The sequence below is a fragment of the Petaurus breviceps genome, unplaced genomic scaffold (assembly GCF_028583685.1).
Source record: "Petaurus breviceps papuanus isolate PSGF00001 unplaced genomic scaffold, PetGlider_PUasm1.0 90879, whole genome shotgun sequence".
In the NCBI taxonomy this organism is placed as follows: Eukaryota; Metazoa; Chordata; class Mammalia; order Diprotodontia; family Petauridae; genus Petaurus; species Petaurus breviceps.
The window spans coordinates 9624036-9647179 of record NW_027187368.1 but is presented as its reverse complement, the minus strand read 5'-3'; the positions used below and the strand labels follow the sequence as shown (position 1 = coordinate 9647179).

The 23144-nt window shown below is 38.1% G+C and overlaps 1 protein-coding gene across 1 annotated transcript in view; it reads left to right on the top strand.

The window, feature by feature from the left end:
* PAPPA (pappalysin 1) overlaps positions 1 to 23144 on the top strand; it is a 306500-nt gene that overhangs the window by 144946 nt on the left and 138410 nt on the right. The gene's annotated exons all lie outside the window — the stretch shown is intronic.

Here is a 23144-nt window from a genome sequence, read left to right as displayed (position 1 = left end):
CCTCACTTAACTTTAGTGATATGTAAAAGAAAAGCTAATGTTTTCACTTACTTTCAGAATACTTTTCAGACTGTTTTGGGACTCAGAAAATATTAGTTTCACCCTCTCCAGGGTCCTAAATCCATCATCCAGTATCCCACAGACTAGGAGGCCACATTGACATGTATGGTGGAAAGGGAAGTAGGTGACCTAAGTCTTAGCTGTGTCTCTGCCACTAACTTGGTGTGTGACCTCAGTCAAGTCACTCTCATCTTTCTGTGCTGTGGTACCCATCACCATCAGCAAAATGAGTGGGCTACAATATATAATGCATAATTCTCTACAGGAGAATGTTATTTTATTGTTAGAAACTACCCCATCCTGAATGGTTTCTAAGGTGCCATGTGGCCTGCCTCACAGACCCTCTCTCTCTTCTTGGTTTTTCCAATTAAGTTGTCCTCCTATACAAATACCACCAGCAAGCCCTGTTGAGGAAAGGCAGGGCTCCTGTCCCACCAATGTGGAAATTATCTTGATCCTTTTATAACTTAAAACAACAGGGCCTAAACAACTCAGAAAGTATGGTATCAGTAAAAATGTAGCTTCCACTGACAGGCATTGACTGTAGCTATTATTTTCTAGAGTAAAAAGGGGGTTGGCAATTCATTTTCTAACACCGTGATGTCATAAATATGGACATGTCACTGATAAAAGCTGAGAAGAGAATGGAATAGACAAATTAGTCAGCCAAAGTATGAAGTTTCCAAATCTTGTTTTGTTTTGTTTTTTCTCCTCCTCTTAGTAATAGATTTTGAAACAGTCCCAGAGAAATGCCACAGATTGAATGGGGCTTAATATTTTGGTAGATGGTCATTTTTCCCCAGGGCAATCCCTAAAGATCTTATTTCCTTTTGGTTTCTGAACATATTATTTATGCCATGACGATTCCTTGGGGACAGCTTTACTAAACACTGTTTGGTGTTCAGATGCCTTTAGAACACTAAATAATTGAAATGACCTTTTTCTCCTGGTTTATTAAGTACAAGGAGTCCTAACCTGGAAGTTGTGGCCTTGAGTTCTGCCATTAACTTTCCGAGTGGCCTTCATTATGTTGTTTTACCTTTTTGGATTTCAGTTTCCTCACCTTTAAAGTGAATAAGTTGTCAAACTGGATAGCTTCTAAGCACCTTCTAGACTTTAATTTCTATTCTCCTTTATATTCTATTGTCTAAGGTCCCTGCCAGGTCTAACATTCTAAGATAACTTCCATCTCTAATTTAATATTATGATTTTACTGTTCAGTACTTTTATTTCTTTTCCCAGTGGCATTTAGAAAGAAAGAGTCCTGGGACAAGCTGATATCCTGCTACTATTTCTTTTATAATAAGTGTTCTATAAATTATTGCACAGAAGACTGTTGCAAGAGATCATGTGAGAAGTGATATAGGTTTGAACTAAGATGGTGGCTTTGTGAATGTGGAGAAGGGAGAAGATACATAAAGATGCAATGGAGATGGGATTAACAACACTTGGCAGCTGATGGAATATGAAGGTTAAGGGAAGACGTGGAATGGAGGAGGGTTCTATGGAAGAATAGGGGTACCCTTGACAGGTGTGGGTTAGTTCAGAAGAGAAGCAGGTTCTGGAGAAAAGATAATGGGTTCTGTTTTAGGAATCCCCGTAGGATCTTCAGTTCTGAATGTCTATGCAATTGTTATATGGGACTGAAATTCAGAAGAGAGACTAGGGCTGGATTTCTAGAACAAGGAGCCATCTGTGGAGATGATAATTGGAGATGATAATTATGGGTGATGAGTTGAGAGACAGACAGAGATAGAGAGACAGAGAGAGAGAGAAACAGAGAGAGAGAGAAAGAGGGAGAGAGACAGATAGAGAGAGACAGAGAGAGACAGACAGAAAGAGAAAGACAGAGAGAACCCAGGATGAAACCTTGGAGCCAACCCTCAGTTAGGGGGAAGACTTTCAGTGATTATCCAGAAAAAGAGATAAAGAAGGGACAGTCCGACAGGTAGCAGGAAACCCAAAGGAGAATATGAAAACCCCAAACGGAAATGGGATACAAAAAATAGGCATCAGTGTCAAATGCTACAGAGAGATCTTAGAAAATTATCTGGGGGAGCAGCCAGGTAGCACAGAGAGTAAGAGCACCGGCCCCAGTGTCGGGATGACCTGGGATCGAATCCGGCCTCAGACACTTAGCACCCACCCAGAAACACCTGGCCGTGTAACCTTGAGCAAGTTACTTAACCCCAATTGCTTAAAAAAAAAAGAAAGAAAAAAGAAAATTGTCTGGGGACACCAAGAAATAAGTGACTTACCAGTAAGTGTCAGAGGTAGTACTTGAACCCAGATCCTCCTCACCCCAAAGTCAACTCTCTATAAATTATGTCTATCTTAAACTATGTCTAAACACTTGCTATCATTATCATTAATTTTAATAACAGCCATACCTTATATTTATGTGGTGTTCAAAGCTTTACCATATGCTTTCCTAACAGTAATCCAGTGAGTCTGATACAGGTATAAGGCCAACAACCTCCTGTTCTCCTGGATTGTTCCATATCTTTGATTTCCTAAGGTTTGTCACTTTGCCTAAGATCATCATCATCATCATGGTTGTCCATTAAAAATAAAACATAGGGGACAACTAAGTGGTACAGTGAATTGAGAGTCAGGAGGACCTGAGTTCAAATCCAGCCTCAGACACTTTACACACTTACTAACTGTGTGACCTTGGGCAAGTCATTTAAACCCTATTTCCTTGCCTTTCTCCCCTCTCCCCCCCAAAAAAACAAAAAAAAGTGGTGCGTTAAGCTGATTAACTGCTTCTAAGTGAGAGACTCCTTCCCTCCTCCACGAAAAAACAAAAAAAAAAACATTAAAAAAAAAAACCATAAATGGGCCTAGGAAGGCTTGTGACTTCAGGATAGAAGATCATTTATTGGAACCAGGTCCACACCTATGTGTTGGCCCCCAAGGTCATCATGTTTTCTAATATTGTTAAGAAAATATAATTTCTGACACCATTGAGAAATTCTGCTAAGAAAACAAACTCATCTTTAGTCGTCCCTGCTCCCTCTTCCATTCCTGATCCTACTCTCAGTAACTGTCCCACTCTCAGTATCTGCCTGCTTCTTCTGTGTCTGTTCCAGACACAGCCTTCCAACACTGAGCTGGACATTTGCTGATAAGTCCCACTTCAGCCTGTCTTATTCACTGTTTCCCACAGCCATCCTTCCAGGCTCCCTGAGTGAGACAGAGAAGGTGAGATCAGTCTACTTTCTCATCCCTCTTCACATCACCAGAGGTGACACATCTGTGTGGTCCCCTCTGTTAGGTTGTCTTGTCCTCTTCAGAGGAAAATTGAGGAAGCAAAACAAGAAGATAAATAGTGTTTCTTTTTTTGAAGATCGTCTAATAGGACCTTAGAAAAAACAATGAGGGAAAACAAAATAGCATCTGGTGGAGGTAGAAAGGATTCCTCAGGGGTAGGTTGGAGGTAGAGAGTTTCACTATCTTTGGATTTATGTTTATTATGATTATTTAAAATAATCATAATAGTGCCGACATTAATATTATTTACTATAAGTATATTGTTAATGTTGATATTATTTAAAATATTATTTATTATGATTTTTAGTTTTTAAATATAGACTCATTACTGAACATGCATATACAAACACATGAGTGCATGCGCACACACATGTACACACACACACCAAGCCATTTCCATTTTTAAAATACCTATTCACAATTTCCTCCATAGAAAAAAAAGTCAACATGATCTAGAAAGAACACCAACTATAGAATTGGAGGATTTGGATTCAAATCTAGTCTCTTTACCAGCTAGCTGAGCTAAGGCAAGGCACTTCCCATCTCTGCGCCTCAGTTTCCTCATTTGTAAAATAGTGGTGAGGTATGGATCAGGTGGTTGCTAAGGTGGTCCCTTCCAGCTCTAAATCCTGTCACTGGAGATTTGGAGACATGGGTCCCAATTGCTATTCTGCAGGCTTCCTCCCATGTACCATCTTAGACAATAGCACTTTCCCTTTGTAGAATTGTTTCTTCATCTACAAGAGAGTTTTTAAGGTCCCAGTTAGTACCCTGCGACGCTTTCCACATACTAAAATATTTTGGGTAAGAAATTAAAAATGTTTCTCTTTTCTAATTTTTGCTTTGTCTCCACTCTTACTATTATGTCATAGCAGGAAATATAAGTGAATGCGTGTTCTTCCTATAGCTTGTTTTTCACAGCTCGTGAAAATAGCAGCTTTTAATTATTGTTGCTGTTGTTCAATTGTTCAATCTTATCTGACTCTTCAAGACACCAGGTCCTTCTGTCCTCCATATTGTTCTTGGGATTTTCTTGGCAAACATGTTGGAGTCGTTTGCCATTTCCTTCTCCAGTGGATCACCTTTTGTCGGAACTCTCCACTATGATATGTCCATGTTGGGTAACCCTGAATGGCAGAGTTCAGTTTCATTGAGCTATCCAAGCCCCTCCTCCATGACAAAGCAGTGATCCAGGAGGCATTATCACACTCTAAATACACCAACGAATTGTATCCTGCTCCCCCAGCCTGATTCTGGATTTTGGAACAATAATGAATTTTGGTTTTGTTTTTGACAGTTTGTCCTCCCAAGCATTTTAATGAGAGCAGACAAATTTATTTTAGCACAGGATGATTCTGAAAATTAGTCTCATTTGAAAATAAACTACTAGCCAGAACTTAAACAGTCATAGGGAGATAACCAAATATAGTCAAAAGAGCATCGAGGTTCAGTAGATTTGGGTTCTGACTTTGTTATTAATTATTTATTGTAAGACCTTGGGCAAGTCACTTCTCTCCCTCGGTCTCAGTTTCCTCTTTTAGATGATCTCTCAGGTTCTTTCCACTCATATTCTACTTTCTATATTCCAAGATCCTTTCTGACTTTAACATTCTGCCTTCTATTCTTTATCCCTGTTCTTTCATTCTGTGCTCTATGAAATTATCTCATTCGTGTTTTGCCTACATTGGAAGCCAGGAGAGACAATTCCTTTGTTAGGTTTTCATCAGATACCCCTTTCATGCTAGATGGTATCAGGTCCTTAGCATGTATTGGGTGCCACTGAAATTCTGCAACAATCCCTTACCTTTATTTTTGCATCTGTCTTTTGTTCTTACATCACCTACGTAGTCTAATGTATCCCTCCTAAACAACTATCTTTTATATCAAATGGGGGGGGAACAGTTTGTCAAAATAAATCAACACATCAAAAAATTCTTACATTATATAGTGTTGCACATCATAGTCCCTCACATCTTTAAGTGAAACAAAGCAGGGTGCCTTCTTATACCCTTGACCATTATGATTTCATAGCATTCATTTTAAATTATTTTGCTATTATTCTTTGCATTTACATTATTGTAGATGGTATGTATTGTTTTCCCGGTTTTGCTTAGTTGACTCTGCATAAATTAATATAATTCTTCCAATGCTTCTTTATGTGTGCCTTCACCATATTCATTGTTTTCATGTATAATAGCTATATTCCACTATATTAATTTGTTGTCCTTAATTTTAAAGGATTCAACCATTTTCTCATCAATTTCCCATCTGTCAGAAAGTGGCTTGAAGTTTTTCATACCTTACTTCTTCCATCTATATATTATATCCAATCTCAGCTCTCTAATCTTATTTTTTTAAGATTACCTTAGGGATGATAGATTTTAAAGCTTGGATAAGAAGCAAATTATATATGTGAGCTATATAATAGAAAGGAATTAACTGACCTGAAGTAAATCACAATACTGCGTGAAGCTTCGATACAGTCTTAACGTTATTCCTCTTTTTTAAAATTTTGGGTTACAGAGTAGTACACTTAAAATAAACTGATGAATGAAAATTACTTTCACAACATGGGAAATAAGTCCATGCATTTATCCCCTCCCCTCCCCTGCCCCCTACTCCCATAGCAACAGTAAGAGAAACAATTATATTCTTTTGATGTTGGCATTCCTTTCTCTGCCAAATGCTTTAAAATCATGTCTTATTTGTAAATTAATCCTTATACCCTAATTGATGTAGATACTCAGTATCCTTACTGACCAGAAAATATCCAGAAATCTGATTATGTTAAAGGTGCCTAGTGCCCTCATTGATGTGAAAATACTTGGTGTTTTGGTTGATTTAGCCCCTTTATTAACCTAGACAACTTGCACTTTCATTGAGCTTAAGATACTCAAAACTAACATTCACCTAAATACTCCCTATCCTCATTGACTAAAGTGCCCTGTACTTATTGTCCCCACACCTAGTAAGCATCCATATTGATTAGAAGCTTCATTGCCTAAAGACCCCAGAACTCCCACTTTACCTAATGGTGTCCAGCACTCTCTTTAGCCTGACACCAAGTTATACTAAATACCTTTAGCATTTTCATTTATTTAAATGTCTTACATTCTCATTTACTAAGGCTTCAGAGTAGCCTTATTGACTGAGCGAAGATCAGAAGATACCTAACCATTTTAGAAAGAACTTATCGCTGTCACTGAAACTGTGCTGAATTCTTCACCTTACTGGAAATTTTATAGTAATCATGCAAAGAGAAACAAAACAAGACCCACTGATTCATTGATATGGATCGACTATGGCACAGTGGAAAGCGTATTAGATATTGTTTTAGAGAACTTGAGTTCAAATTCTGACTGCCACTTACTATCTGTGTGACCTTGGGCAGATCACATAACCTCTCTTTGCCTGTTTCCTCATCCATAAAAAAAGATGAAGTGGGAGGCGTTGTACTAGATGCCCTTTAAGGACCCTTTCAGGTCTCAACTCTCATCTGTGAATGCTTATGAGAAGACAGAATCATATAGCAGAAAGATCCCCGGATTTAGAGTCAGCAAACCTGGGTGCTGCCACTATCCATGGAAAGTCATTTTACTTCAGTGAGCCTTAATTTCCCCATTTACAGAATGAGTATTAGTACCTATTTCACAGGGTTGTTAGGAAGAAAGTGCAGATCTTAAAATACTTTATAAGTATCAGTCTTATTATTCTTTGAAATTGGATGACCTTTGTGCAAATCCTGGTTTTACCAGTTGCTGCCTGTTTGATCTTCAGCAATTCAATTCAATTATTTATAAAGTATGCATTGTATTCAAGACATTCTTGCCCTTTGGGAGCCTTACTTTTGTCACCTACAGAAATAAAGAATTTTAACCCTTAACTTTTGGGGTTTTTCCCCCCAACTAGAAAATCTCCATAATTCTAGGACTTGGATTCAAATGCTGACTCTGACACTTACAAGTTGAATGCCCAAGAGTAAATCATTCCACCTTTTGAGCTAAAGTTTTCTCACCTGTAAAACTGGGCATAATAATCCTTGTGCTTCCTTCTTCATAGTGTTAATGTAAGAAGGAAAAATGCTTTGTACCTTTGAAGGATCTTAGAACTTTATACTTTTGAAGTATAGTAGAAATGGCAGTTACTATTGTGGTTTATTTTAGTTGTTGTTACTAAATACCCAGTGGTTGTTGTGAGAGGGAAATAGTATTCAGGCAACATGTTATAGTTGAGTTTGGATAACAAAGCACTGACAATGCAAGGAAGCAGATCATAAGGTGTAATGAATGATCAAGATAGCAAGTGCTAAAGAGTTAGGGACTAGAAAGCAAGGTAGCACAGTGCACTGGCTTGGAATCAGGAAGACTCATCTTGATGAGTTCAAATCTGTCCTCAGACACTTACCAGCTATGTGACCCTCAGCAACTCACTTGACCAACCCTGTTCACCTCAGTTCCTCATCTGCAAAATGAGCTGAAGAAGGAATTGGCAAACTGCACCAGTATCTTTTCCAAGAAAACCCCAAAATGGGGTCATAGAGAGTCAGACAGGACTGAACAACAACAAAGGGGTTAAGGAAAAGGGAGAGATCACTGGGTGGTAATGAGGTCAGGGAAAGCTGCCCAGAAAAGGTGGCAAGATTCAGATAGGAAGAGTGAAGTTTGGGTGAGGGGGGATAGAGAAAAGATGAACAAAAAACACACTAGTAGAAATAACAAAAGCGTGTGTAGGAGACTTTAAGAAAATCACCATTACTGGAAATAAAGTTGTCTATGTAAAGTGGAGTCAGATCATAGAAAGCTCTAAAAACCAGACTGAGAAGTTTAGTTTCTATTCTATAAAACAATGGGGAGTATTTTTAAAGGGTTTTTTTTAAAAACACAGATTATTGTTTGTCCTAAGTTCAGTGACATCAGGAAGGTGATGCTATGACTTGCAAGTAAATTGGATTTAAGTGAGGGAGGATGTGCAGAGTTACCAGCCTCACTCTCTCCTCCAGAGCCATCTGAGTCCAATGGCAAGTTATAGATCAGGATGACTAGAGATGCCCTCCTTTAGCACAGAAAGGTGATGTTAGAAGTGGTGTGTTGGGGTAGCTAGGTGGTGCAGTGAATAGAGCACTGACTCTGGAGTCAGGAGGATCTAAGTTCAAATCCAGTCTCAGACACTTGACACACTTACTAGCTGTGTGACCTTGGGCAAGTAACTTAACTCCAATTGTCCTGCCCTTTCTCCCTTTCCCTCCCAAAACCCCCCCCAAAAGAAGTGCTGTGTTAAGCTGATTAACCTCTTCTAAGTGAAATATTCTTTTCCTTCTAGTCTTATTTTTTTAAATTGTTCTAAGAATATTTTGTTTTTTTGTTTTTGTTTTTATGTCATTACCACTTTTCAGTAATTATTCCATCTCCCTAACTGAAGTTCTCTCTCTAGGGAAAAACAAAACAAAAATTTTGCCTAATCTTAACTCTCAAAACCAGTTAAAAGTCCATAATCAAATTAACCACAAGACTGAACAAAACATTGCAAACTTTTCAATTACCATTGGCTAATTTTTATAAAATTTGGTTCATCTATCAAACTTGAGTACGCTATCAAAGTGAAAATGATATTATAGATAGAAGATAGAAAAAGTGGATTCTACTTTGAAATCTCATTACTTTTTATGATTGTCTTCACTTTATGTAGTGTGTTCCTAAGCAAGAAGTATAGAAGTCAGATTCAATGATGTTCTATAATACTGAGTTGAGCTGGAAATTTCTAGAAGAGAGAAATGTCAGATCACTTTGATTGGAGGGGAGGTGTAGGGAACTGAGAATCTTTAGTCTAGAGAAGAGAGACTGGGGGTGATAAGGACAGTGAAAACTTTCCTCAAATATCTCTGAAGGACTGTTATATAAAAGAGGGAGCACAGATGTGAAGTACAGATTTTGAAGTTTCTGAAGGCAAAACTAGAACAGATGAGTGATAATTTCAGGAAAACAAATTTCAGTTCAAATTAAGGTATAATTTTATTAAAGAATTAGGATTGTTTCGTGAGATGGAACTTGCAAAGTAGTAAATTTCTTTGAATTAGAAGTATTTGAGCAGAGGCTTGATATGATATTCTTTCCTTCATGAGATGGGAAATTGGAATAAAACCTGTTTTGTGATTCAAGTAGAATATGCTAGTGTATACATGAGAAACCCAAAATATTTTGAAAGGTGAAAAAAAGTGATTTTATTGATATTGAGACATCAAACCAGTCCCCTTCCCTACAATCCCTAAAGAAAATGGAGGATTTAGGCAATTTTGGACAACTGAACCAGTCCTTTTGACCTAGGGATCCCATGTTAACTCACTACCAATTATGACATTCCTATGGAAATATAATGTTTAATCACCTTCAGTTGTTTTTAGAAATTTCTCATATCCAAGGAGGCAAAAATAAGCATTTCTATGGAATATATAAAGTCATCCCTGTAAATGCAGTCATTTGTCAATCAAAACATTTTTATTGTGCTTCCTTATCCTTCCCCCCCACCACTGACAAAAAAAAAACCAAACAAAAAACATGGTCCACCAAGGTGTACATTAACTGATGGAGTAGTCTTTGTTTTGTGCGCTGTTATGAAAAGAACATTGGATTTGGAGTTGGGAGATTCCAGTTTGAATCTGGACCCAGTTCCTTAGTACTTGTGTGACCTCTAGCTCTCAGCTGGGAGTTGTTTTGGATTGATGGTTAAGGTCTCAAAGTCTTAGTATCTACTTAGTTAAAATCTTATGTGAAAATGCAGTGCAGCCATCAGCCATGCTGGCAGAATAACAGGACATGAACTCTCACACAATTTCCAGTCCCAAACAATGAGTGCCCCAGTTACTGCCATCACCTTACTTCTCACTAAAGTGCTCAGGCAAAAGATTTGCTGAATACCTGGAAAGTAAAAATAAATTGATTCAAGCCCAGAGCTTTTGGGGGAAAAAAAACTTTAAAAGGTTGCTAATTTGGTTCCTGAATAGCCTAGTGATAGAACTATTCCCTGACCTTTGTGAGTTGGGCCTTACCCACAATATGGGCTCCTAATGTCCATGAAGGTAGGAACCATGTTTTTTTGTGTCCTCCACAGTCCCTGGCACGAAATTGTTCAATGCAATTTTGTTGAATCAACAAATGAATAAATTGATTGATGAATGAATTCAATTAAATAACATCATACATTAGTTACCAAAAATTCATAAAGTAATAGAGACAACTGGGTGTAGTGAATAGGGTGCTGGCTCAGAAGTATGTAGACAGGGAGTCTAGTACATAGGACCTGGGCTCATACATTGGTTCTGCCACATTGACTAAGTGCCTTTAGACAGTCACTTAATTTCTCTTTGTCTCAATTTCTTCCTCTATAAAATGAGGGGATTGACCTTCCAATTCTAAATCTAGGACCTTGTGGTCTACTAAGATATAGACCACTTTCAATCTTCCGGTGGAGGGGACCCCACATACTACTCATATGAAGTCACAGACCCTTTGCAAATATATAATTGGATATCGTAAGACTCTTTGCTAAGCACTAGAATTTTTTTTTAATGAAAACTCACAAAATTTCTGACCTCAAGGAGCTTATGCTTTATTTAGGATGATGGTGGGAATCTACTATCTACACAGAGAAAATACAAGATAGTATTATGAGTGATTATGGGGTGGAGGGGAAGGTGGTGGTGAAGAGAGATCCAGACAAAGTAACCTAAAAATATTTGAGGAAAGAGGATTCACTTTCAGCTGAAAGGAATAAAGGAAGGGTTCACAGAGAAGACTGCACAGTTTCTGAGTCTTGAAGGAAAAGGAGTTTTACAAATGAATATGAGAAGAACATACAATTCAAGCATAGAGAACAGTCTAAGAGGATATACAGAAGCAAGAGAGAGCAGGTTGAGTTCAAGGAATAGCTAGCTGGTTTTCCAGTTTGCTGGAACATCAAGTATAAACAATGAATGAATGGCCCTTCTGGCTCTATCTAACAGCCAATGTATCCAAATGTGTATTGTTGAGGATCATGGTACTGTCAGCACTGAAATCAGTAATCATTCAGAAGAGAACTCTGAACATATGCCACATGTGATATCCAGCTTTTTAAACTCTAGACTTTGAATCAAAATGTTTGAGTGAAGCTCCCACTTCTTTAAGTGCCTGTCAGTTTTTTTCATTTCTCCTCCCAAACTTTAACCCTTAGGACTTGAGTCCTCTTGTTTCTCTTATCCTTTCTCTCATTCTATCTTTTCTTTTCTTTTTTCCTTTCTCACAATGCTTGACTGGAAGGATCAAAACACACTTGTGTAGATTTTATGTTTATTTTTAGTTAACAACATTCATTTCCACAAGATTTTGATTTACAAATTTTCTCCTCATTTTTCCACTACCCACAACCCCAGAGCAGTGATCCCACTGAAAATCCCCTCCCCCAATCTGCTGTCTCCTATATCCTTCCCCATCCCCCCTCCAACTTTCCAGTAGGGCAAGATGGATCTCTATACCCCAGTGCCTGTATATCTTATTTCCCAGTGCATATAAAAAAATAATGACCTTTTAAATATTTGATTTTAAAACTTTGAATTCCAAATTCTTTCCCTTCTTCCCTCTTCACCCACCCTTACCAGGAAGATAAGCAATTCAATATAGGTTGTACGTGTGTAGTTACTCAAAACATTTCCATAGTGGATATATTGTGAAAGACTGACTATATTTCCCTCCATCCTATCCTGCCCCCCACTTGTTCTATTTTCTACCTTGACCCTTTCCCTTTTCAAAAGTGTGTGCTTCTAACTACCCTCCTCCCCAATCTGCTCTCCCTTCTATCATCCTCCCTCTTATCCCCTCCCCCCCTACTTTCCTGTAGGGTATGATACCCTACACAATTTACACACTCATGTATATTGAAAGAGAAAAGAAAACAATTAAACCACATAGCAATTCAGGCACATCTGGATTTGGATGGATACCAATCAATTGCAAAAAAAAAATATTGACAAAGTTCACAAGAGTCACCAGACAAATGAGATAAAGGAAACTCACTAAACTATAACTCCAAAGTATGTCTCCATTTCCACTGTTTTTAGGTCTCTCCTGATTTGGTGAACAAAGGCACTATCAGTATAATAAGAGTGAGAAAATTTGACTATATGTAAGTAGAATGGCAGAAGGATGATCAGTCTTTAAGGAAGTCCAAACCAATCATCGGTTAGGAGTGGAAGGGTTAAAATTTGATGCTATGGTTTTTTTTACAGGAACCTTACTAGGAACCAACCATACTGTGGTCACCTTAGTCATGAGCATCTGTATCAAGTTAACATAAGTGACTTACTTTTTATGTGGTAGCCTGCCTCATCTAGTGATCTTGTGGGCCTATCTAGGAAATATTCTGACAGGAATGTCACCTATTTATGGAAATCTAACTTCTCAAAATCTTTGCCATAGAGAAATGACACATTTGACTGATTTGAAATTTATTTTAATTGATATCTATCTATATGGATATATATGGATCTGGATATAGATATATGGGCATATCCACATCAATACAGATATCTATACTATCTTTCTATTTATCTGTCTGTGATAACTATATAAATGTGAATATGCAAATGAGAGACACAACTAAGAATAGTATATTGGGGGCCAGCCTTTTTCATTAGGAAAAACTGAGTTCAAATCCTGTCCCTGAAACATACTAGCAGTCCAACTATGAGCAAGTCTCTCTCTTTTTTTTTTTTATTAATTTGTTTGTTTCCTTTTAGTTTACAGGATTCAATTCCACAATTCCTTGAGTTCACATTTTGTTCCCCTCCCTCCTCCCCCGCCATGGCGGCTTATAGTCAAGTATAGGATCTGTAAATACTTTCACATTATACATTAGTCAGGTTATAAGGACGGATTGTACCAGCTGGAATGAAAAATGGTAAAGAGGACATAAAACCAAATAAGAGAATGAAAAAGATCAGGTATTTTGCTTCCACCTGGATATAAACTTAGTTCTTTCTAGTTCTTTCTCTGTATGCACATATTTCTCTCCATCATGAGTCTTTTGGGATTCACTTATATCACTGCATTGCTGAGAAGAGTCCAATCTATCAAAGTTGGTCATCACACATACGTTGTGTCTGTAATTGTGTACAAATTTCTCCTGGTTCTACTCTTCTCACTCAGCATCAGTTCTTTTAAGCCTCTGCAGGTAAATATGAAGACCGTCTGCTCCTCGTTTCTTATAGCACAATAGTATTCCATAACATGCATATACCACAACTTGTTCAGCCATTCCCCAATTGATGGGCACCCCCTTAATTTCCAATTCTTTGCATATGAGCAAGTCTTTTAACCTTTCTTTGCTCTTGGGAACTCAAAGCCTATAAATTTCAGAAGAATAGTGGATCTGCAGTTGCAGGGAGTTTCCACATTAGGGAGTTGCCACATAGATGAAGTCTTCCCATTAAACCAGTACACATAAACACTTTAATTTTATTTTTCTGTCTCTATATCTGTGTACCTTGTCACAGATTTCTATATATCTGATGTTAATTTAATGAACTTCAATTACAATGCCATAGAATGTTAGAACTAGAAGACATCCTAGAACAATTAAAGATGGAACATAGAATGTCACAACTGAAAGAAAATATATATCATAGAATATTAGAACTAGAAGAAACCTTGGAAGAATTAGTATTAAAACACAGAACATTGAATGTTAAAGCTGTAATATAATTTATGTCATAGACTATTAGAATGTAGAATGTCAGGGCTGGAAAGGACCTGAGAGTCTGACCCCTAACTATGTGACCCTGAGTAAGTTACTTAAATCACTGTACTACATACAACTCTTTAAGACTATAAATTGCAGAACACTTTCTTATCTGTATTGATAGAGGGAGTTTCCTCCCTGGGAGTTCTCTAAACCCATAAAATTATGGCACTAGACTAAAGTAAAATAAAAAATCAAGTGTATAGGAAATTGAGTATTATAAGCATAATTTCCACTCCTGTTCCCCAAATATAAATCAGATACATAGCATTTTAAAGAAGGGAGGAATATTGAAGATTACCAACCCTCTCTCTTATTTTTTAAAATAAAGAAAATGAGACCCACACTGGGGAAGTAACTTATACAATGTCATCTGCCCTAATAGCAGAGAGGGGACCATATTTTTGCATAACACTTGAAAGATTACTTTCTTTTTTTTTTTCCTTTTCAATGAAATAACATTATAAGCATGAATTTTGTAATTTGCTATCGCTTCTTATGCTAGGGTCTTGGTCTTTTAGTAGTTTCCACTTTGGGCATACTCTCTGGATATTAGTGTTTTTTACTCACTTTTTTTTTGTTGGGGGGTGGAGGCTGTTTATTAGTTTATGGTCTCCTAGCTGAATCTCACTTTGTTGTTTCCTGCTTATATGTCTAAGCTCTCTTACATTCTCTGAAACCTTTTTTCTTCTTGTTTTTATTTGAGAAATCTCCCAGTTACTTGGTATCTGCAGATTTCAGTAAAATATCATGCTGTTTACTACCTCTTCTTAATCATCAGACAATGTATGTGGTGGGTGTGTGTGTGTGGAAGAGGGTGGAGGGAACATGGGGCCAAGATTAGGGGGAACAGTACTGGGATGGTAGAATGGGGCCAGGAAAAGGGGAAGACCCAAGGAAAAGCATCAGAATTTTTTTTGTAACATTCCACTCCTTTGCTTAGTGTCACAAGCCTGGAAAGTGAAGTTTACAACATAAAATGTTGAAACTAAAAGTAACTTCAGTGATTAGCCAGTCTGTTAGCCTCATTTTGCAGAGGTTTGAAGGATTATAAATTTAGAGCTGGATGGAACCTCAGAGGCATCTCTTCCAACTTCCTCATTTTCTAGATGAGGAAGCAAAGATTCAGATATTACATGATTCGCCAAAATTCACATCACTGGTGAGTTTTCAGAGGCAGGATATAACCAAAATATGCCTGACTTTAAATTTGATACAGTTCACTGGACCAAAGAAGTTATTTACCTTAAGTTACAAAGATGGTAAATGGCAAAATTAGGGTTTGAATCCAAATACATATAAATTGATAAGACAAAAAAACCCACTATATTAAATCTTAACACAATATAGTTCATGTTTTTATCCAGAAATTTTTTGTGTACTTTTCTAATTCTTTTGAGAGAAATAAAGCTACATAAACAGCTGAAGGGTGATTTTTCATTTATAAAAAAAAATGCTTTTCTGAGAGAAATTTTTTGGTGCAAGAAAAATTGACAAAGTTTTGTTTACAAAAGCACACTTTTCAAATATTTTACAAGAATTTATTTTAACCTTCTTAACATAAATTTAGATTTATAACGCATCTCAGCATAGTATAGTAGAAAGAACATTATGTTAGGAAACAGAAGTCCTGGGTTGTTATCCTGACTCTGCTATTAACTCACTTTGCAACTCCCTGGGCCTATTTCATTGTCTTTAAATGGAAAATGTTCAAATATGGTTGATTCTTCTTCTAACATTCTAAGATGTATGACCTAACATTCCATGTTTTAAGATCCCTTGCAATTCTAATATTCTGTTATATCATTCTAATGTCCCTTACATCCTGCGGTCCTATGGTACATATTTAGTTAGTATCTTCACTGAAAGCTCACTAAAATGACCTTCAAAGTAGAATTTGGTGTAAAGTGGGTCCCCCTTGTAGCCTGTCTAGAAGGATAAGCATCATGTTACAAAAAGTAAAAAGGTACCATTATAAGATAGTTTCAAGGAACTGATTCTAAGTCTATAGTGTTCTGTGGAATTTTTAAAGTACAATAGACACATAGACTCACTTATTCTAAAATCTTGGTTGCTGAGTTGGATATGGGTTGATAGAGTAAGAAAAGTGATTCCCTTTGGTGAGATGTGAATCAATGAAAAACCTGGGAACCAGTGTAAGCTTTCCAAAGTAAATAGGCCCCACTGACCTTAGACTTTTATGTTGTATGTGAAATTGGATAGTAAATTTAAAGGAATTTGGGAAGTCATCTATTTCTTGCCTTCAATATTCCATTTATGCTGATCCAATAGCAGAAATTAACAAGATGTTATTCCTGGTGGTAAGAATTACTAAGTAAGATCAATAGTCTGGGTTGAAAATTAAATCTTTGAAGATGGAAGCTATAGGGCCTGCATATTTCCATTCCTGAAGAGTTCCACACCAACCTATCTACCATGAAGCAGTTCCTACATAGATTATTACAAAACTTTGGGGAATAAGTTATCCCATCTGCCTTGTTCCAAGAATCTGTTACTTGGACGCCAAGCTCTTGCATTTTTGTCTTTTTTCTTTCTTTCTTTTTTTTAATTTGGATGAGTTTTTATGTGGTACAAAGCTTGTTGTGATTGGAACTATCCCTAGACAAACAGCTGAGCTTAAAAATACTATTTATTTTGTCTGATTTGGAAAAAAATAGACACATATGTATATGTGTCTGTGTATAGATGTGTATTTATATGCATATGCATATGTATATGATATACATATTTATATATACAGATAGATACTTACAGATAGAGAAATAGATATCGATAGATAGATGTCATTGTGCTAAAGAAGAATTACCTGGTGCTAATCAGATGTTATTTAAGTTGACAGTGGGAAGCTATCTTGAGTATATGTCATCTATACTTTAATGAATATCCTTAAGTATTAAAGTCTAGTTCAAGAATGTAGTATACCATAAGTTAGGTAATATTGTTCGTGATGTGGAAAGCCATGTATCCTAAAAAAGTCCATGCACATTCATCACCTTCTAAAATTAGGAGCTCTCATCTTTCCTGCCACAGGTAGTCATATTTCTCAGTGGGCCAAGCTTTGGCAGTCCTTGTAGCTTCCAAAACAATATTTCCCCCTCACTTTTCATCCTGGTAGTTATTGGGAAGACTGAAACCAGAGATTTCTAGCAACATTGCTGATGTTTTTTTTTTCTTTTTCCTATTTAAGAGAATAGGATCTTGCATTAACTAACCTTTCTCTAGCCTTGAACTGGGAGTTGAAAGATCTTCTGAGCTAGAGTTGCCAATTGCTAGCATTACTTCCAAAACCTTCTGTAGCCTCTTATACCTTCTTCTTGGGGGTGGCCATATTTGGTTTTTGGCATTTTCCATTGTGCTCACCAGGTCCTCAGCCCCTTGGCCATTTATGCCTAAGTCCAGTTTGGGCGATGGCCACTTGTTACTTGGTTTTAGAGCAATTTCAAATGACTAGTCCTGATGAAAATGTAAATTGAAGCTAGTTAAACAGTCTAACAAAGAAGATCTTTTAGAAGGGAAGAGTGATGGAAAGAGAGTAATTGAAATACCAATCCTGGATAATAATTAGAATGCCTGGGTAAGTCAATGATCGGTAAATTGACTTAAACTAACTTTTCAATAACATGAATTTTTCCCAATAGGCACTTGATTAACTGTGCTGACAATATAGCTAACCTCCTCACCCTTAATTTGCTTCTGAGACGCATATATAATTATTAGCATGGCACCATGGAAAAGAGAAAAGATTTTGAGTCAAAGGCCTGGGTTTGAATCCTGTTTCTGCTACTTACTACTTGTGTGATCTTGAACAAAATAACACTTAACCACTTTGGACCTTAGATTATTCCTCATCTGTAAAATGAGGAGGATGGACTGGATAGTCTTTAAGATATTATCTAACTCTAAATGATCCTATGGTCCTAGGACTGTCTTGGAATGAGCTGGGGTAGAATCCATAGGCAGAATCTATAACCATGAAGACCAGTTTGGGATCATAGAATTCTGAGGTTTGATTGACCCTTAGAGACTATAAACTCAGCCTCTCGCCATATATGAAAAGAAGTATTACCATATTCCCAACAAGTGATGATTAAGCCATATAACTTAAAACCCTTAACATAAACCCGGACTTTACTATTAATGCAATTGTTCCTGAGACTTGGTTTTCTCAACTTTCAAATGGTGTGACAATTCTTACCCTTTCCAAGGTTTTTTGAGGGTGAAGACTGAAATATTTTTTGGCTTGCCATATGACACCAACGTAGTCTACTGCACTAGCATTTTAAAGAAAAACAATGAGGAAAGCAGGCATCCTCCTTATTAGACCATTTTCAACAAGTCTGTGGTTGTCTTAGCAGTGGACATGGGGGAAAATCATTATTGGCAGATTTCGGCCCAACTAGAGAAGAGACAATTACTTAATACCACCACACCCATATCAGTTCTTTTAGCCAAATGTAGGTCTCTCCTAAATCCTCAACTAAATGGACAGGAGTGGAGCCAAAAAAGAGATTTGTCTTACACTGAGAGAATACAAGGGGAATTCGAGTATTAAGATTGCTGCATGAAGTCAGGCCATTGAGCTGGTAGCCACTGGTTGTATCTATATGGACTCCTTGGAACTAGGAATAAGTGACAGAAGTAGGATTTTGAACCCAGGTCTTCTGACTCCAAAGCTGCTGCTCTTTCCATTCTCTTCTTCCTCCCTATCAGCCCTTCTCTGAGAAAGATAGATTTGGAAAGGACCTTAGAGATCATAGAGCAAACCTCTTATTTTAAAGACCAGGAAAATAAAGTCCAGGAAAGGGAAATGACTTGCTTAAGGTTACACATAATTGGAGCTAGAACCTAAGTGTCCTGGCTCCCAGTTCACACTCAGGGATTAACATAGCTTTAAAAAAAATACAGGTACTCGTGGGATCCCATTGTAGTATGTGAACAATTTATGAGCTGGATTATAATTCAAAGACATTCCTATGAAACACCTTCACATAACAAAGTAATTCCATGCTAAGCACATTGTAGTCATTGAACTTTAAGGAGAAGAGCCCCAGAAAGGGGTCAGGAGGAGGCAGTTCAAGTTCTGGCTCCTGGGACAAGCCCGTGAAGGTCTTAGGTTCTCCTCCTCTGTAAAATGAAAGGATTCTAGCAGATCTCTAAAGTACTTTTCTACTCTGAAATTCCATGAATCCAACTGTTTCTACATGTTTTGTAAATAAGATTAAGTTCCATGGAATGAAATTAAATTAAATTCGGCAGACCTTCATTGGGTAGGAAGATAGATGTTCAAATAGAAGGAACATTGACTGAATGTATTCAGATAATCTGAATTTAAATCCTGCATCTAACATTTACTAGCTGTGTGACATTAGGCCAGTCACTTAATTCATGTCCTTGGTCACCGGTTTCCTATCTGTAAAACAAGGAAGCTAGATTAAATGTATATACTCTGATGCCTTTTGAAATGCCAGGTTAAATTATTGTTCGTATTTTATCCTTAACTAGAAGGATGGTATGGCCTCATCAAAAACAGGAAGCTTTGAAAGTGAGGGAGGTTACAATGATAAATTCGAAAAATAAATTAAAAGCTCTCCCCAGTGCTTTCTAACACATTTTTTCATTTTCACCCCATCTTTTGAAAGGAGTGAATCCCTCATGGGGTTGGACACATACAACCAATGACCCCAAGGTCAGTAGTAGCAAGAAAGAATGGAGGGAAGACCCTATCTGAGTAATAGGGTCTTGTTTAGAGAAGGGATCTCCAGCAGCTTGTTCAACAAGAGCTTGGCAGTGAAGTGGATAATCTCCATGAAGTTCAGAAAACTCTGTCTCTCTGTTTTCTTCCTCCCTCAGGCTCTACTGACTCCAAGCAGACAGATTTATTGGGGTCTTGAGCATGATCAGGAAGAAATTAGCCTCTGTAAGAATTCCATGAGAGTCAGTGTGGCGTAGAGGATAGACAGCTGGCCTCTCTCTGAGTCAGGAAGACTAGAATATGAGGCTTGCCTAGCACACAGACTGGCAGCATGACTCTGAGCAAGTCACTTAACCTCTTGGTGCCTCCGGCAACACTCTCAAACTATTAATTTCTTTTTTTTTCTTTCTTTTTTTTTTTTTTTAAGCAATTGAGGTTAAGTAACTTGCTCAAGATTACACGGCCAGTTATTTCTGGGTGTGAGCCCGGGATTCAGTCTCCAGGTTGTCCCAACACTAGAGCCGGTACTCTTACTTGCTGAGCCACCTGGCTGACCCTAAGCAATTGGGGTTAAGTAACTTGCTCAAGGTTACACGGCCAGGTGTTTCTGGGTGGGTGCTAAGTGTCTGAGCCCGGGATTCGATCTCCAGGTCTTCTCAACACTGGAGCCGGTGCTCTTACTTGCTGTGCTACCTGGCCGCCCCTCAAACTATTAATTTCAAAGGAATTTCTACAGTGGGAATTCCCTACACTGATGAAATCACTGGTGTAGAAAAAACACACATTCCCACACATGTGTACATACACTCACATAAGCATGTGTGAGAAGAAAAACACATCCATACTCACACACATAAGCACACAAATTCTCTCTCTCTCTCTCTCTCTCTCTCTCTCTCTCTCTCTCTCTCTCTTTCTGACACACATACATACACACACACACAGACCCAAATTATAGAAATCAGAGATTTCCTTTTCATGTGAAAATGAATTGAGGCATCCGACTCTCATAGATCTGAGGCTTTGTTTATACCTATCATAGGATCTTACCATTATATTAGGGGAGGAAGGAGGCCTTTGGCTCCAATAACAACAACATAGGAAGCCCTGTTATCCCAGTCATCATGAGTCTGAGGGTGTGTGAGCAGGGAGGGAGTGATTAAACTTTTCATAAATTTGCTGCTGCTTTCATTGAAATAGGCCCCTGATATTTGGCAGGGTGAGAGAAGGCTTTGGAGTATAGGGAGGGTTTCCTACGGCTTGTGCTTGAATACTTTTAATCCCTATTGTGGGTAGCCACACACTTTTAGTAATGTTCTTTGAAATCTGAATATTCTAGAGGTACATGAGATCAATGTCAATACATCTCCCCGCCTCACTCCCCCTTTTATGTTTTGGACAAATGTATGTCTTTGCTCAAAAATGGTAGCCTGGGAGGCTATGCATGCATAGACCTATGACCCAGTGTGTCAGCACACCCAGACTGATTAGTCCTCTTCTCTCTACCACTACGGGGGGAAGGGAAGAGCCAAGAGTAACGTCAACCCCAGAACTGGCCTACCTGAACATACTTGGTTCATGCCTTATGCCTCTGGAGTCAAAAGATCTAGATAATGGAATCACAAAATGTTAGAATGAGAAGGGACTGTAGAGATAATTTGGTCAAGACTTTTCCTATTAGAGATGGGAAGACTGAGACCTATGTAGAGGAAGAGAATTTCCCAAGTTCATAGCTGATAAATGGTATAAACAGAATTTGAACTTATATTTTCCACCACTTGGAATATCAGCAAGGACAGCTTGGTGGTGCATTGTATAAAGTGCAGCTCTTTGGTTCAGGAAGACTCACCTTAGTGGGTTATCTCAAGACTAATCTTGACTTAGATACTTACTAGCTGTGTGACTCTGGGTAAGTCACTTATTCCTTTATGTCTCAGTTCCTCATCTATAAAATGAGATGGAGAAGGAAATGGCAAACCACTCCAGTATCTTTGCCAAGAAAACCCTGAAAGGGATCACAAAGAGTTGGACACAACTGAAACTACTGACTGGTCAACAATGGCACCTATTGCTGACTTTTCCATTGACTCTAATAGGAACATCATGCATTAGTATAGTATTTTATATAGCTCTTTCCCATATATCCTCATCATCACTACCTCTAGCATCATCATTATTATCGATGACCCTATGAATAAGACAGAGAACTGGTCTTTATTGAGCACTTTTCTTTTCTTTCTTTCTTTCTTTTTTTTTTTTTTGCTTTTTGGAGGGGGGAAGCCAGGGCAATTGGGGTTAAGTGACTTGCCCAAGGTCACACAGCTAGTAAGTGTTAAGTGTCTGGGGCCAGATTTGTATCAGCCAGCACCCCAGCATCCCCAGGGTGGCTGCCAACACAAGTTCTTAGATCTGCTTTGTTAAAGGAAAGCAACTCAAAATGGGTTAACAAGCTTACTTTAATCAGTCAAATATGTATCGTTTACCTAGTTCAGGGGAAAAAGGTCAGCACCCCAAACTTCAGAGTATACAGACAGAATTATCAAGACAGAGAAACAGATCAAGTAGACAGGTTTCCAAACTGTCCAACCATTACATCCATACCAAATCAACATCTGGATTTTTCAAAGCCGGGGGGCTCTCAACAATGGCTTCCCAGAGTCTCATCTGATCAAATCACAGAACACTTCGCAAAGTGAGCCCCAAAGCAAAGCCTCACATCAGGGATTATATAGCCTTCTCCTGGGTCAGAGAATTTAACCACCCTTTTGACCTACTGCCCAATCACACAGCATCAAGGTGTGGGTATTCCTAAAAACCAAGTCTCCTGCCACAGGCTCCATGTGACCACATTCAGCCTATTGGGAGGCAGAGTATATTTTCAAATCAAGAAAGATTCTCAGTCTCTTAAGCCTATCAAAGTGCCTAAGGGCAGGGAAGATCTTTAAATTTGCATTTCCATACACTTGCCCAAGGTCACACAGCTAGTAAGTGTTAAGTGTCTGGGGCCAGATTGAACTCAGGTCCTCCTGACTCCAGGGCCAGTGCTCTATTCATTGTGCCACCTAGCCGCCCCTTTATTGAGCACTTTTAAGGCTGACAAAGCACTTCACATGAGTTAGATATCATTTGAGCCTTACAACACCCCTGTGAGGTACATAGGTGTTATTGTACCCATTTTCTGAAAACTTGAGTCTCAAGAAAATGGCATGGTTAGTCACATCTCTCAAATCTTGGTCCTCTAATTACTGCAGCACCATCCCTCTTCTCTGTAATGCCATGATGCCTTTTGGCTTAGGGGCTAAGTGGTACGTTTCATCTAATGCTCTCTTTC